This window comes from Salvelinus namaycush, chromosome 35, assembly GCF_016432855.1.
Source record: "Salvelinus namaycush isolate Seneca chromosome 35, SaNama_1.0, whole genome shotgun sequence".
NCBI classification, from domain to species: Eukaryota; Metazoa; Chordata; class Actinopteri; order Salmoniformes; family Salmonidae; genus Salvelinus; species Salvelinus namaycush.
In genome coordinates, this window is record NC_052341.1 from 6,331,745 (window position 1) to 6,346,947 (window position 15,203).

Sequence of the window (15,203 nt, forward strand, 5' to 3'; positions counted from 1 at the left end):
AGACCTGAGTAGTAGCGCTCACCAGTAGCCCTCCGCTTACTGATGAGCTCTGGCCTTTTACTGGACATGACATGACAAAATGTCCAGCAGAACCGCAATAGAGGCAAAGGCGGTTGGTGATTCTCCGTTCCCTCTCCTTAGTCGAGATGCGAATACCTCCCAGCTGCATGGGCTCAGTCTCTGAGCCGGTGGGAGGAGATGGTTGAGATGCGGAGAGGGGGAACACCGTTAACGCGAGCTCTCTTCCACGAGCTCGGTGACGAAGATCTACCCGTCGTTCTATGCGGATGGCGAGTGCAATCAAAGAGTCCACGCTGGAAGGAACCTCCCGGGAGAGAATCTCATCCTTAACCTCAGCGTGGAGTCCCTCCAGAAAACGAGCGAGCAACGCCGGCTCGTTCCAGTCACTGGAGGCAGCAAGAGTGCGAAACTCTATAGAGTAATCCGTTATGGATCGATCACCTTGACATAGGGAAGCCAGGGCCCTGGAAGCCTCCTTCCCAAAAACTGAACGATCAAAAACCCGTATCATCTCCTCTTTAAAGTTCTGATAATCGTTAGAACACTCAGCCCTTGCCTCCCAGATAGCTGTGCCCCACTCCCGAGCCCGACCAGTAAGGAGTGATATGACGTAAGCGATCCGAGCTCTCTCTCTTGAGTATGTGTTGGGCTGGAGAGAGAACACAATATCACACTGGGTGAGAAAGGAGCGACACTCAGTGGGTTGCCCAGAGTAACATGGTGGGTTATTAACCCTAGGTTCCGGAGACTCGGAAGACCAGGAAGTAGCTGGTGGCACGAGACGAAGACTCTGAAACTGTCCTGAGAGGTCGGAGACCTGAGCGGCCAGGGTCTCAACGGCATGACGAGCAGCAGACAATTCCTGCTCGTGTCTGCCGAGCATTGCTCCCTGGAACTCGACGGCAGTGTTGCGAGAATCCGTAGTCGCTGGGTCCATTCTTGGTCGGATTCTTCTGTTATGCTGGTGAATGAGGACCCAAAAGCGACGTAATAGAAACAGAGTCTTTATTCCAGTCTTAAACAAACAATGATTCTCCTGGATATTATCAAAGGTAAATCCAAAACAGGAAACTGAAATCCTCTCGTCAGAAGAGAGGAACGACTGGAGACGCGACCACAGACTGCAGGTCGCTTCAGGAAGGCACAGGCCGTAGCTGACATAGACACCTGCTCACACGCAGCATCTGAAGAAGGCAAAAACACGACAGGGCGGAACAAGGACACAGAACAGCAAACATCAAACAAGAATCCGACAAGGACAGAAGCGGAAGACAGAGGGAGAAATAGGGACTCTAATCAGAGGGTAAAATAGGGGACAGGTGTGAAAGAGTAAATGAGGTAGTTAGGAGAATGGGAAACAGCTGGGAGCAGGAACGGAACGATAGAGAGAGAGAGCGAGAGAGGGAGAGAGGGAGGGGGAGAGAGAGGGATAGAAAGAGGGAAAGAACCTAATAAGACCAGCAGAGGGAAGCACAGGGACAAGACATGATGATCAATGACAAAACATGACACAAATTGGTGAAGTGAAATGAAAAATACAACTTGATTCAAAAATAAAATAAAAACAGAAAAGTGGTGCGTGCTTATGTATTCACCCCCTTTGCTATGAAGCCCCTAAATAAGATCTGGTGCAACCAATTACCTTCAGAAGTCACATAATTAGTTAAATATAGTCAACCTGTGTACAATCTAAGTGTCACATGATCTGAAACACCACTAAGCAAGGCACCATGAAGACCAAGGAGCTCTCCAAACAGGTCAGAGACAAAGTTGCGGAGAAGTACAAATCAGGGTTGGGTTATAAAAAAATATCGGAAACTTTGAACATTCCATGGAGCACCATTATTAAAACATGGAAAGAATATGGCACCACAACAAACCTGCCAAGAGAGGGCCGCCCACAAAAACACAAGGACCAGGCAAGGAGGGCATTAATCAGAGAGGCAACAAAGAGACCACAGATAACCCTGAGGGAGGTGCAAAGCTCCACAGCGGAGTTTGGAGTATCTGTCCATAGGACCACTTTAAGCCGTACACTCCACAGAGCTGGGCTTTACTGAAGAGTGGCCAGAAAAAAGTCATTGCTTAAAGAAAAAAATAAGCAAACACGTTTGGTGTTCGGCAAAAGGCATGTGGGAGACTCCCCAAACATATGGAAGGAGGTACTCTGGTTAGATGAGACAAAACGGTAGCTTTTTGGCCATCAAGGAAAACGCTATGTCTGGCGCAAACCCAACACCTCACATCACCCCGAGAATACAATCCCCACAGTGAAGCATGGTGGTGGCAGCATCATGCTGTGGGTATGTTTTCATCGGCAGGGACTGGGAAACTGGTCAGAATTGAAGGAATGATGGATGGCGCTAAATACACTGCTCAAAAAAATAAATGGAACACTTAAACAACACAATGTAACTCCAAGTCAATCACACTTCTGTGAAATCAAACTATCCACTTAGGAAGCAACACTGATTGACAATAAATTTCACATGCTGTTGTGCAAATAGAATAGACAAAAGGTGGAAATTATAGGCAATTAGCAAGACACCCCCAATAAAGGAGTGGTTCTGCAGGTGGTGACCACAGACCACTTCTCAGTTCCTATGCTTCCTGGCTGATGTTTTGGTCACTTTTGAATGCTGGCGGTGCTTTCACTCTAGTGGTAGCATGAGACGGAGTCTACAACCCACACAAGTGGCTCAGGTAGTGCAGCTCATCCAGGATGGCACATCAATGCGAGCTGTGGCAAGAAGGTTTGCTGTGTCTGTCAGCGTAGTGTCCAGAGCATGGAGGCGCTACTAGGAGACAGGCCAGTACATCAGGAGACGTGGAGGAGGCCGTAGGAGGGCAACAACCCAGCAGCAGGACTGCTACTATGATTTGCGCTTTACTCCAACCTCATGATGTACCCTTGGAATTTTGTAATTGCAAGAAAAGGTAACATGTGGAATTGCTGACAAATATAATTGTTTTAAGATGGCCATGCCATAGATAATTTAGCTATTTTATTTTGAATTTTAGGACCCCTGTAGGTATCAAAAAATTATATAAAAAAAATATTCGATGAAACACTGAATTTGGCCTTATTGTTACTAGTCCATAGAAACGCATTGAATAACATGTTCATACATGGCAAAACAGAAGCTACAGACCTTTTTGTGAAAATACAGATTTTCGGGATGTATCCTGGTCTGACAAACACCTTAGCTCTGCAACCTTCCACTGCACATGCGGAAGGCCGACATCGGCAGATGTGGTGGATTGAGACACAGCCCATGCACAAAACTGATATCTCTAGCTTAAACAGACGGGTTTTGATTATGCTAATTAGATGGTCTCAATCAACTCCAGGGGAAATTTAAGTTGATACATAAAAATAAAAATGGTTCCAATGCAGTTGTGTTCTGTTTGTGAGTGACAGCCAATTTAGTGATCCATATATTTTGAATGATATGTCTTATAATTGCATCCAAGAACGATTCTGCAAAAAGTCTGTTATAAATGGCATCAAACTCGCAAAGTAAGATCTTGGTTGTGTTTTGGTAGATGATGTCACCATAGTCTAGGGTAGGAAGCAGCAGTTGGGTTACTAAGGCATTTTTAATGAATACAGAAAAACAGTTCTGTATAGTAACCCAAGCTTACAATATAGTTAATAGTTTTTACAATGTAATCAATATACTTTCAAAAACATAATTCAGAATCAATCCTCAAACCCAGATATTTCAAACAATCAAAACTTTCAAGCGTTGTTACATCACATGAAATTTGATATTGCCAGCTGTGGAGTTTATTATTTTCCATGTACCAAAAAGCTTAATATAGGGCTTTGTTTGATTTAAAACCAAATGATTTGCTAGAAACCATTTTTGTAAAGTGTTAAAATCATCTGGGAGACTTGCTTGTATCTGCTAAGTATTTTAACCTCATGTATAGAGCACTGTATCCAGTGGCGGTTCTAGACCATTTCAACTGGGGGGGCCAAGCTGGGGCCAGTTGTACTGTTAGAGGGGCCAGTTACATTAGATGTTATTGTTGTCATCGTTTTCTTCACTGCATTGCAGGAATTAGCAGGCAAAAGACCATGTTCATAATCATCATCGTTGCCACTGTCTAATAACGGATGTAAAAAAAGAACAATAGCAAAAATTTGTTATGTAAAAATTATTTCATACTCCACATTTAGGGCGGCCACAAGGGGGTCCAAAATTGTTGTCACAGGGGCACTGGCCCCCCCCCAGAACCGCCACTGACTGTATCATTAGCGTAAATGTGAACGTGAATTCTGACAAATTAGTGGTAAGAAAAGGGGGGCCAATACTGAACCTTGAGGTACTCCTCTACTGAGGCCAATAAGTTTGTCTCCTCCTATGAAAACACATTGTTTTCTATTGCTAAGATATGCATGGAACCATTTTAGTGATCTGTTAGTGAAACCAATTTTTTTAGGTGTTCCTAGTAAGATAGAATGATCAACTAAATCAAATGCTTTTGATAAATCAATAAAGAGCGCCCTAGATAGTTTGTCTTGGTCAGATGAAGAATGTATATCATTTGTAAGTTTTACTAATGCTGTAACTGTCACGCCCTGACCTTAGAGATCCTTTTTATGTCTCTATTTTGGTTTGGTCAGGGCGGGAGTTGGGGTGGGCATTCTATGTTTTGTTTTATGTTGTCCTTTTCTATGTGTTTGGCCTGGTATGGTTCCCAATCAGAGGCAGCTGTCAATCGTTGTCTCTGATTGAGAACCATACTTAGGTAGCCTGTTCCCACCTGTGTTTGTGGGTAGTTGTTTCCTGTTTTGTGTTTTTTCACCTTACAGGACTGTTTCGTGTCGTTCACTCTCTTTGTTGTTTTTTGTCATTCAGTGTTCAGTTTATTTAATCAAATTTACTATGAACACTTACCACGCTGCGTGTTGGTCCGATGATTCCAATTCCTCATCATCAGACGAAGAGGAGAGTCGTTACAGAACTACCCACCACCAAAGGACCAAGCAGTAGGGTAGGAAGGAGCAGCAATTGATGGACTCCTGGACATGGGAGGAAATTTTGGACGGCAAGGGACCTTGGGCACAGCCGGGAGAGTATCGCCGTCCTAAAGAGGAGCTGGAGGCAGCCAAAGCGGAGCGGCGACGCTACGAGGAGTTAGCTCAAGGAGAGGTGTACGAGAGGCAGCCCCAGAATTTGTTTTGGGGGGGCACGCGGGGAGATTGGCGGAGTCAGGTAGGAGACCTGAGCCAACTCCCCGTGCTTACCGGGTGGAGCGTCGTACTGGTCAGGCACCGTGTTATGCGGTGGAGCGCACGGTGTCTCCAGTACATGTTCATAGCCCGGTGCGCTACATCGCAGCTCCTCGCATCGGCCGGGCTAGAGTGGGCATCGAGCCAGGACGGGTTGTGCAGGCTCGTTGCTCGAGACCTCCAGTGCGCCTCCACGGCCCAGTGCATCCGGTGCCTCGGCCAAGGAGTCCTGTGCCTGTGCTAAGCCCTAACCCTCCTGCATGTCTCCCCAGCCTGGTGAGTCCTGTGCCTGCTCCCAGAGCCAGGCCTCCTGTGTGTCTCTCCACTCCAGTGATAATCCATGGCACGAAGCCTCCAGTGATGATCCATGGCACGAAGCCTCCAGTGATGATCCATGGCACGAAGCCTCCAGTGATGATCCATGGCACGAAGCCTCCAGTGATGATCCATGGCACGAAGCCTCCAGTGATGATCCATGGCACGAAGCATCCAGTGATGATCCATGGCACGAAGCCTCCAGTGATAATCCATGGCACGAAGCCTCCAGTGAGGAGTTATGGCACGAGGCCTCCAACAAAGGCCGTCAGTCCGGAGCCTCCAGCGACGCCCTTCAGTCCGGAGCCTCCAGCGACGCCCTCTAGTCCGGAGCCTCCAGCGGCCAGAGTCTCCCTCCTGTCCGGAGCAGCCAGAGTCTCCCTCCTGTCCGGAGCAGCCAGAGTCTCCCTCCTGTCCGGAGCAGCCAGAGTCTCCCTCCTGTCCGGAGCAGCCAGAGTCTCCCTCCTGTCCGGGTCCCGCTGCGAGGGTCCCCAGTCCGGGGTCGGCGGCAAGGGTCTCCGCTCCAGAGGCGCCACCTAAGTGGGCCAAGACTAAGGTGGAGCGGGATCCACGTCCCGCACCAGAGCCGCCACCGCGGATAGATGCCCACCCAGACCCTCCCCTATAGGTTTAGGTTTTGCGGCCGGAGTCCGCACCTTTGGGGTGGGTACTGTCACGCCCTGACCTTAGAGATCCTTTTTATGTCTCTATTTTGGTTTGGTCAGGGTGTGAGTTGGGGTGGGCATTCTATGTTTTGTTTTATGTTGTCCTTTTCTATGTGTTTGGCCTGGTATGGTTCCCAATCAGAGGCAGCTGTCAATCGTTGTCTCTGATTGAGAACCATACTTAGGTAGCCTGTTCCCACCTGTGTTTGTGGGTAGTTGTTTCCTGCTTTGTGTTTTTTCACCTTACAGGACTGTTTCGTGTCGTTCACTCTTTGTTGTCGTTTCGTGTCGTTCACTCTCTCTTTTCTTTATTTAATAAAATTTACTATGAACACTTACCACGCTGCGTGTTGGTCCGATGATTCCAATTCCTCATCATCAGATGAAGAGGAGAGTCGTTACAGTAGTAGAATGGTTGGGTTTCTAAAGCCAGATTGAAAGGGTGAAATTCAAATACATTTACATACCACATATCGCATATGCAATTTCAAGACCCTGTCCTTGAGGTAAATGTAACCCTATGAGTGTCATCCCAGCCAACACCCACACAGACATACAGTCACAGACTCATCACAGCCAACACCCACAGACGGCAGAGATATAAAAAATACATTATAAAATACATATCCTGCAATTCTACACATTTTGCCATGGGTCGTAGAGAAAATGTTGCTGTTTTAAAGCAAGTTGGTGCCGGAGCAGAAGGCAGACGTTTTACGTGCCCCCAACCGATTGTGTTTTTTTGTTCGTTTATCTGCATTGTTTGTAACTTACATTTGTACTCTTTTTGTAGATAATGTTGCTGCTACCGTCTCTTATGACCGAAAATAACTTCTAGACATCATGACTGCGGTTACTCACCACGGACAAGCAGAATCATTTTTCTTATTTCACGACTCTGACGAGCCGGAGGCGAAGGATATACGGCTCCCTCGGGAACAGGCCCCGACCCCAGTGATCTGCGTGAAGAGGAGGCCATCGAATAAACCCCAACTTCCCTCAATTCTGCTAGCAAACATGCAATCTTTGGACAATAAAATGGACGAGTTACTGGGAACATTAAACTACGAACGGGACATTAACCTGTTTGGGCTACAAGGGGCAGTATTGAGTAGCCAGATAAAAGGTGCCCATTTCAAACGGCCTCGTACTCAATTCTTGCTCGTACAATATGCATATTATTATTACTATTGGATAGAAAACACTATCTAGTTTCTAAAACCGTTTGAATTATTTCTCTGAGTGAAACAGAACTCATTCTGCAGCACATTTCCTGACCAGGAAGTGGAAAGTCTGAAATCGATGCTCTGTTCTTCTTCCTGCCTATAAATGGGCACGAGACCTATTAGTATACATGCACGTCATACACCTTCCCCTGGGTGTCAAGAGGCTGTGAGAGAAGAAATGAGGTGATTATCTTGGTCTGAGATGGAACACATCATCTTGGAATGACGTGTCCCCCATTTTCGGTACTCTGAAGAGCGCGAGGTGGACAGTGGGATTGCCTTTTGTTTAGCTGCCGTTATAGGCGACTATTATCTCCGGCTTTGATTTTATTTGATACATGTCACCATATCATCGTAAAGTATGTTTTTTCAATATAGTTTCATCAGATTATTGAACATTTTTCGGGAGTTTTGCCGTGTTCCGTTCTCTTCCGTTTGTTGACATGGAGAGATTCGAGCCACTTGGCTAGCGCGCGTGCTAAATGAAGAGGGAAAGTTGCCGTTCTAAATCCAAACAACGACTGTTCTGGACAAAGGACACCTTGTCCAACATTCTGATGGAAGATCAGCAAAAGTAAGAAACATTTTATGATGCTATTTCATATATCTGTCGTAGTCGTCGGCGCCCAAGTGTTTCTGGCTATTGTGGTAAGCTAATATAACGCAAAAAAAAAATGTCACTGTAAAACACTTCATAAATCGGAAATATTGGCTGGAATCACAAGATGCCTGTCTTTCATTTGCTGTACACTATGTATTTTTCAGAAATGTTTTATGATGAGTAATTAGGTATTTGACGTTGGTGCCTGTAATTATTATGGCTGCTTTCGGTGCAATTTCTGATTGTAGCTGCAATGTAAACTATGATTTATACCTGAAATATGCACATTTTTCTACCAAAACATATGCTATACAATAAATATGTTATCAGACTGTCATCTGATGAAGTTGTTTCTTGGTTAGTGGCTATTTATATCTTTATTTGGTCGAATTTGTGATAGCTACTGATGGAGTAAAAAACTGGTGGAGTAAAAAAAGTGGTGTCTTTTGCTAACGTGGTTAGGTAATAGATTTACATATTGTGTCTTCCCTGTAAAACATTTTAAAAATCGGACATGTTGGCTGGATTCACAAGATGTGTACCTTTCATATGCTGTATTGGACTTGTTAATGTGTGAAAGTTAAATATTTAAAAAAAATATATTTTGAATTTCGCGCCCTGCACTTGAAGTGGCTGTTGTCATAAGTGTACCGGCGTCGGGCTGCAGCCATAAGAAGTTAAAAACTGTAAAATCTTATGCTTCACAGAGTCGTGGCTGAATGACGACAATATCGACATACAGCTGGCTGGTTATACGATGTACCGGCAGTATAGAATAGTGGCGTCTGGTAAGACAAGGGGCGGCGATCTATGTATTTCTGTAAACAACAGCTGGTGCACGATATCTAAGGAAGTCTCGAGCTATTGCTCGCCTGAGGTAGAGTTTCTCATGATAAGCTGCAGACCACACTACCTACCGAGAGAGTTTTCATCTGTATTCTTTGTAGCTGTTTACATACCACCACAGTCAGAGGCTGGCACTAAGATAGCATTGAATGAGCTGTATTCCGCCATAAGCAAACAAGAAAACGCTCACCCAGAGGCAGCTCTCCTAGTAGCCGGGGACTTTAATGCAGGGAAACTTAAATCAGTTTTACCAAATTTCTATCAGCATGTTAAATGTGCAACCAGAGGGAAAATAACTCTGGACCACCTATACTCCACACACAGAGATGCGTACAAAGCTCTCCCTCGCCCTACATTTGACAAATCTGACCATAATTCCATCCTCCTGATTCCTGCTTACAAGCAACATGAAAGCAGGAAGCACCAGTGACTAGATCAATATAAAAGTGGTCAGATAAAGCGTATGCTAAGCTACAGGACTGTTTTGCTAGCACAGACTGGAATATGTCCCAATGACACGTCTGTCATTGGCTTCATCAATAAGTGTATCGATGACGTTGTCCCCACAGTGACCGTACGTACATACCCCAACTAGAAGACATGGATTACAGGCAGCATCCGCACTGAGCTAAAGGCTAGAGCTGCCGCTTTCAAGGAGCGGGACTCTAACCCAGAAGCTTATAAGAAATCCCGCTATGCCCTCCGACGAACCATCAAACAGGAAAAGTGTCAATACGGGACTAAGATCGAGTCGTACTACACCGGCTCTGACGCTCGTCGGATGTGGCAGGGCCTGCAAACCATTACAGACTACAAAGGGAAGCACAGCCGAGAGCTGCCCAATGACACGAGCCTACTGGACGAGCAAAACTACTTCTATGCTCGCTTCGAGGCAAATAACACTGAAACATGCATGAGAGCACCAGCTGTACCGGAAGACTGTGTGATCACGCAACCGCAGCCGATGTGAGTAAGACCTTTAGACAGGTCAACATTCACAAGGCCGCACGGCCAGGCGGATTACCAGGACGTGTACTGCGAGCATGCGCTGACCAAATAGCAAGTGTCTTCACTGACATTTTCAACCTCTCCCTGTCTGAGTCTGTAATACCAATGTCTTAAGCAGACCACCATAGTGCCTGTGCCCAAGAACACTAAGGTAACCTGCCTAAATGACTACCAACCCGTAGCATTCACGTCTGAGCCATGAAGTGATTTGAAAGGCTGGTCATGGCTCACATCAACACCATCATCCCAGAAAGCCTAGACCCACTCCAATTTACATACCTCCCCAACATATCCACAGATGATGCAGTCTCTATTGCACTCCACACTGCCCTTTCCCATCTGGACAAAAGGAACACCTATGTGAGAATGCTATTCATTGACTACAGCTCAGCGTTCAACACCATAGTGCCCTCAAAGCTCATCAATAAGCTAAGGACCCTGGGACTAAACACCTCCCTCTGCAACTGGATCCTGGACTTCCTGACGGGCCGCCCCCCCACCCCCAGGTGGTAAGGGTAGGTAACAACACATCCACCACGCTGATCCTCAACACGGGGGCCCCTCAGGGGTGCATGCTCAGTCCTCTCCTGTACTCCCTGTTCACTCATGACTGCACGACTCCAACGCCATCATTAAATTTGCAGATGACAGTGGTAGGCCTGATCACCGACAACAACGAGACAGCCTATAGGGAGGAGGTCAGAGACCTGGCCGTGTGGTGCCAGGACAACAACCTCTCCCTCAACGTGATCAAGACAAAGGAGATGATTGTGGACTACAGGAAAAAGGGGACCGAGCACCCCCCCATTCTCATCGACGGGGCTGCAGTGGAGCAGGTTGAGAGCTTCAAGTTCCTTGGTGTCCACATCACCAACAAACTAACATGGTCCAAGCACACCATGACAGTCGTGAAGCGGGCACGACAAAACCTATTCTCCCTCAGGAGACTGAAAAGATTTGGCATGGGTCCTTAGATCCTCAAAAGGTTTTACAGCTGCACCATCGAGAGCATCCTGACTGGTTGTATCACTGCCTGGTATGGCAACTGCTCTGCCTCCGACCGCAAGGCACTACAGAGGGTAGTGCGTACGGCCCAGTACATCACTGGGGCCAAGCTTTCTGCCATCCAGGACCTCCATACCAGGCGGTGTCAGAAGAAGGCCCTAAAAATTGTCAAAGACTCTAGCCACTCTAGTCATAGACTGCTCTCTCTGCTACCACACGGCAAGCGGTACCGGAGCGCCAAGTCTTGGTCCAAGAGGCTTCTAAACAGCTTCTACCCCCAAGCCATAAGACTCCTGAACATCTTGTCAAATAGCTACCCAGACTATTTGCATTTCCCCCCCTTCCGTCTCCACACCACTGCCACTCTCTGTTGTCATCTATGCATAGTCACTTTAATTAACTCTACCTACATGTACATACTACCTCAACTAACCGGTGCCCCGCACGTTGACTCTGTACCGGCACCCCTCTGTATCTATTGTTATATTTTACTGCTGCTCTCTAATTACTTGTTACTTTTATCTCTTATTCTTATCCGTATTTTTTAAAACTGCACTGTTGGTTAGGGTCTCGTAAGTAAGCATTTCACTGTAAGTATTCGGTGCATGTGACTAATAAAATTTGATTTGATTTGATTTGACTGCCACAGAGCTGACTCACATGCATAACCACTCATGCTCAGTTTGAGAGAATGAACTATTCATGGGAAACATTGTCTTGAGGAAATCTAAATATATCATGATGTGCAATTCTTCTTCTTCAAAATAAACTTTCCTGGAAAATCTCCCTCTTCTATGTGACCGATCGACAATACTTGAAGCCGAGTGACAATACTATGCTCAAAGGTTGTGAAAAAGTAACAGCCAGTTTCTTATATCAAATGAGGGAGTTTTGTTTGTCCAATGTACCATTATATCCCTGGACACTATGGTCACTATCTCAGATAGCATCAATGCCACAGAACTATCCGTGGTGAGATGAGGGCAGTGGAAAGCAGACCCTTAAATGGCAGGTAATCCAAGAAAGATAACAAGGAGGCGGCCAGTACGATGCAGAAAACTTTTGGAAAACATTTCCAGATAATATATACAATGACAACGTATAACAAGGAACAGATCAGTGTCTACCATCAGGACGCACAACTGCTGTCAGTCAAACACCCTCACCTCAGGTGCCCTTTTCTCACAGTCAGACCTATTTGGTTGTAGGTGCCCAGTCCTGGATCAGCATTCTTGTGGTAACGCATCAAGAGGATCGACTACACATCAGCCCGAAGCAGGAACATACCATGAAAACAAGGGCTGGTGTGTGATAGGGCAGGGGGAGACTGACGCCATCGCTCCGGGATACCATCGCCACGGAGACTCCGCCCTGGCAGTCAGGTGTCAAAACAACAGAGCTGGCGCATGCTGCCACGCTTCCTGGGCGGCTGGTGCAGGGCTCAACCCAAACAGTAGACTGTTAATGTGGAGAAGCCCCTGACTGATCCACACACAGCCTGCTGAGGCTGAGACGCTCTAGGCACTGTGTTCTTGTTCTCACAGCACTGTGCTGTCTGTCAGAGCGGGAAGATCATAATAATTACCCCCATTATGTAAGATGGTTCTGTTGACATCACACCCCTGGATCACCTTTCCTTGACGGTGGCACAAACAAAAATGCCTAAGCATTTGCTCTTAAGCTGTACAAATCTGTGCTCCCAATAAAAACCTATCCATGCTGAAATGACCTTGTATTACTTGAATATAATACACAGAACAAAAACATAAATGCAAAATGTAAAGTGTTGTTCATGAGCTGAAACAAAAGATCCCATAAAATGTCCATGTGCACCAAAAGCTTATTTCTCTAAAATGTTGTACACACATTTGTTTACATCCCAGTTAATGAGCATTTTACTTTGCCAAGAAAATCCAACCACCTGACAAGTGTTGCATATCAAGAAGCTGATTAAACAGCATGATCATTAAACAGGTACACCTTGTGCTGGGGACAATAAAATGGCACTTTAAAATGTGCAGTTTTGTCACACAGCCAATTTGGCAGTACGTCCAACTGGCCTCACAACCGCAGACCACGTGTAACCACGCTAGCCCAGAACCACCACATCCAGCTTCTTCACCTGCGGGATCGTCTGAGGGGGGGTTGGAGGCGGGGTGCTGAGGAGTATTTCTGTCTGTAATAGAGACATTTTGTGGGGAAAAACTCATTCTGATTGGCTGGGCCTGGCTCCAGTGGGTGGACATGGCTGCCAAGTGGGTGGGCCTATGCCCTCCAAGGCCCACCCATGGCTGCACCCCTGCCCAGTCATGTGAAATCCATAGATTAGGGCCTAATTTATTTATTTAAATTGATTGATTTCCTTATATGAACTGTAACTCAGTCAAATCTTTGAAATTGTTGCATGTTGCGTATATATATTTTTTCAGCATAATTTAACTAGTGTTAGGTTTTCATGGCGAGGAGGTTACTTCTGTTATTCTTAACTCATGTATATTCAATCAAGCAATCATATAATTTACAGGTTGATTATATGAGCCCCTAATGTCAGGACCAAAACTAGATTTATTCTCTGAAATGTTATATTTTTGTTATATGAATGATTATCACGTATTTTCAGCATGGTGGTATGGAGTCAGAAATAACAATAACCAGTACAGCTGTTGTATCCTTCCTCCTGACATTGTAGCAATGATGCCACCTGTTTCACCTTCTCTCTCAGCACAGCTCACACTCTCCTTTACCCATCCACCTCTCACCGCTCCCCTCCCCTACTCACCCCCCAACCCCTCACCCCTCTCCTCCCTCCCTCCTTACCCCCCTCCTCACCACACCCCCTCCTCATCTCTCCCCTCACCCCCCCACCACCACCCCTCCCTGGGTTTGATCGATGTCCCTGTGAACATGAAACTTCCATTAAATCTCAGGCGGGGGAGACAATCACAGAGATCCCTTACTGCTCTCGGTCCCTCTTTGCTATGAACACAACCCTATAAATATTGCATCTCCTATATATATTTATTTAGGGGAGGAATATCAGTGTTGTGTGTAATGCAATATGATCAACTTTATTCTGCAGGGGGGCTGGCCACATTTTGATTGGAGTACCGTCCGAATGTCCAGAGTCAATGGGGAACCTGAAAGAGTTCTGGAAAAGTTCAGTCAACCAGCTATCATCGTTAGCCTAATTGAGGCTATAAATCCCATGTTTCTTCCAATAGCTGAGATGTCATATGCTATTAGCATAGGCAAATCAGGCTACATCTGCCTCAACTGTGGCTTGACAAGTAGACAACCGAACAGACCATGACTTCTCTTTGTCTCTCTAAGTTCCTTTCTTTAGCCCGCTTTAGAGCTCACAGTTTCTATTCTGTGCCCAGAGATAAAGACAGCTCAAGTAACACACAACATATTTATCAGAGGTCTATTAGCATGAAGTTTCCTTTAGGCTTCTCTCACCTTTCCCAACCCCAACTCAAAGGTTGCTGTCTTCAAAGAACAGAGGGGTGTAATTCTAAGTGTCACAAAGATTGTTATTCTCAGAGCGTGTCTGAACAGTCACGACACACTGACACCATGCTTCTGAAATGTTATAACCTTCAAATGGAGAGCACAAGGGGAAAACCCCTGGATATTGAATGAGAGGTGGTGTTTTTTTTCTCTCAGAGTTGGCAGTTTACTTTGGATTGGCGTGAGGGGATTAGGGGAAGCATTCCTGTGTAATTAGTGACGGCTGTTCTGCCAGTGACACACACACAGCTGAGTGACACATCTCGTTGTGGACCTGGAGCTTAGCCCCGCCCCCAGGCAAGGCCCCCTGTCTGCCAGCTGAACCACCTGCAGCACTACATAATATTTTTGGATTATACAACTGTTAGCCTAGCGCTCACTGCTGGGAGCAGGCTAATCCAATAGCCAGCTGCAGGATACTACATTGAATGTATCATCTCAGTCTAAGTGTTTCAAACCCTATATGGGAGTGAACGGTTGCTCAATATTGACATTTGAAGAAATATGGTCTAACTGGTTTTCCTGGTTTTCCTGTAAGTTTGTCTAGATTTTTGGGCTGAGTTGACCACTTGGGTGCTCTGTTCTCTTGGATTTGCCATTCGGTTGCTCAGTCATATCTGTCCCACAACCACTGAGGGGGATGATGTCATCCGGACATCGTTGTTTCAGACAGAGAGAGAGAGACAGAGAAAGAGAGAGAGGGGGGGGGATATTTGAGAGAGAGAGAAAGAGAGATATTTGAGAGAGAGACAGAGAGAAAGAGA